This window comes from Austrofundulus limnaeus, unplaced genomic scaffold, assembly GCF_001266775.1.
Source record: "Austrofundulus limnaeus strain Quisiro unplaced genomic scaffold, Austrofundulus_limnaeus-1.0 Scaffold102, whole genome shotgun sequence".
Lineage (NCBI taxonomy): Eukaryota > Metazoa > Chordata > Actinopteri > Cyprinodontiformes > Rivulidae > Austrofundulus > Austrofundulus limnaeus.
The window spans coordinates 315,073-317,749 of NW_013952504.1; the positions used below are offsets into that span (position 1 = coordinate 315,073).

General features: G+C 37.5%; 1 protein-coding gene across 1 annotated transcript in view; it reads left to right on the plus strand.

Annotated features, from left to right (window-relative positions):
• Positions 1-2,677, plus strand: part of add3a (adducin 3 (gamma) a) — a 152,979-nt gene that overhangs the window by 740 nt on the left and 149,562 nt on the right. The window lies entirely within an intron of this gene.

A 2,677-nucleotide genomic window follows, 5' to 3' on the forward strand; every position in this document is an offset into this window, starting at 1 on the left:
AGCCTGAGTGGTCTGTTGACTGACTGTTGTATTTGTTCAAATAATTGTTATGTGCAGGTTACAATATGAAAAACTGTCATAATAACGTCTTGTAATTATATGACAGGAGTTTTACTTTTAAAATGTAAGTGTAGTTATAATATAAATGCAATAAAATTAACCCAACAGGTTTTGGGACAGGTGTGGTGTAGTGGTAGAGCAGCCGGCTTTGTGACCCGCAAGTCACAGGTTCGACTCCCCGCCATGCCCACATGCCGTGGTGTCCTTGAGCAAGACACCTAACCCGCTGCTCCCCGGGCGCCTCACATGGCTGCCCGCTGGTCCACTTGGGTGTGGATGGGTTCAATGCAGAGCACAAATTTCATCATTGTATGGGATCATACACTGATGACCGATAGAAGCACCTTTATCTTTATCTTAAACCAAGATTTAGAATAATTATCATTTTGATCCATACATTGGTAATGTCTGACTGAGCCTCGTGCCTCTTTATGTTCAATAAATTGGGCCGCAAGGTCAAAAAGTTTAAGAACCCCTGATCTAATCTGTTTAATACGCCACAAGAGGACAAACTATCTCCCTGGATTGTGCTTGACAGTGGAGCACGTTTAAATCTTGGCGCCCCACACTCTGCAGATCTGATCTGAGAAAGATCCCCAGGTGAGATGCCAAATATAGAGCAGGGATGTCAAACTCATTTTTAAATGGGCCACATCAGCATTATGCTCTCAAAGGGCCTGTTGTGATAAACTTGGATATTTTATGTTTAGTTAAAGTTAAACACAAAACGTCAAAGAATAACTAAGCTCTACATTTCCTGCATAGAAAAAGTGTTTTAAAACATCCTCTTTGAAACTCTGAAAAGTCCTACATGTGCGACTGACTAAATGTGTAAACTAAATGTGAAATAAATTATACTGGAATACTATTAAAAGTAAAAGTAAGAGTATTTTACTCACTGTTGAGTTGTGAGTAGCTGCCATCTTGAATTCTGAACTCTCCACTTTCTAACAGGGAATTCCCACTGGAAAGGGCATTCCAGTTTTCATTTTTTGACCACTGGGCGGCATCATTGATCGATATTACTGGAATTTTTTAAGACTATAAGTCTATGAAGCTCTCGCGGGTCACATAAAAGGCCGCAGGCCACATTTGGCCCGCAGGTCTTGAAACTGACACACGAACTAGAGAAAAGGCATCCAGTTGCTTTGTTTTTTTCTCAACAAAAAAATCATCACAAACTGAAGGAAGTCTCAGCAACTTAAAGCAGTTTCCATTGATGTGGTTCTGTTTTGGCTCTGTAATCTATGGAACTATGACTCAGTGTTTTCAAGCCCAAACATTTGATCATGTTGGTCCAAAAAGGTTAATCCTGCAAAAAAAAACAGACTCACAATATATTCTTGTTTGCTTATTGGCTTCATATTATCTCTTATAAATATAAGTTTCTATTTCTCTGTGCTTTGTGGCACTTTAAAGCTCAGGTTCAGAGCCGCCTCACGTTTTCTGTGCTCAGAGGGTGCAGACTCTAATGGAAGCTTTAAAACATTTAGTCCAAAAAATATTATGCCCACACAGTTCCTTCAGCATGCACACACCAAAAACGACACTTTCTCTACGACATGTTCCTGCAATTTTAAGATCTATTTCTCTTTTTTTTCCTCTGTCATGGTCAAAAATGTGGACAAACTGCTTCATTCTTCCTTTTCCCCCTGTCTTCTCTAAAAGTGCACCCAAGTCCTCTGAACTTTTAGATATTTCTCATTCTCTAATGGCTCTCTGAGGACATCTAATTCCACACCATATCTTTTCTGTCTGAACTTAAAAAAATGTCTAAAAATGATAATTTTCTCAGAAATGTTGAACTCTTTCATACTTGAGTTTTTCATCTTAGTTTCTTTTTTTTTTTGTTATTTTGTTCTGATGAGCTCTTTGTGAAAACCATGTCAGTGTTTATCATGTGGATTTTGAAATCTCAAACTGTTTACTCCTGGCTCTCTGAATCACTTAGAGTAAAGTGGCCCTGTAGATCTCGGTCCTTCGGAGAGTTTCGACAAATAGGATGTTTTACTCAGATCCAGAGTCAGAAGAGGCAGAAAACGCAAACATACAGTATTTATTTTTCCATCCTCTGTGACATAAACTCAACTTTCTCTCGTGTTTGTCCTCTAAGTGTTTTGTAACTTTTTGGTTAAACGTTGTCTCTGGTTGAGTCTCCATTGGGGTGATATGGTGAGGTTTCTGGTTGTGTTAGAGAAGAAAAATGGACAACTTGTTATGGTTCATAATGAAAACCTCTGTAAACCTTAAAGTGTCTGTGACATCAAATTTTTTTAATAAACATTAATGCATTTTTGGATAGATAACATTGATAACATATTGCAAAACAAATTTCACATTGCTCAGATGAACAGTTGTTGAGATATTGGCATGAGAAGAAACAGGAAGTGATGTCATAGTTATGTCAGCATGTAAACAGAGCATTGTTACAAAAACTAACAACACAGATTGTAGAGAAGAATCTGGTGTTTCTTTAAATTATTTTCAGTCGCTATCAAAGAGATATGAAAAAGAGTTAAAGAGTAACTTAGCCCAAAATTAACTTTTTTTAGCTGATAAACTGTCTAGAATGTGTCTAAAATGTTATATAGTACTGTTTCTGTGCTAATTTTGATGT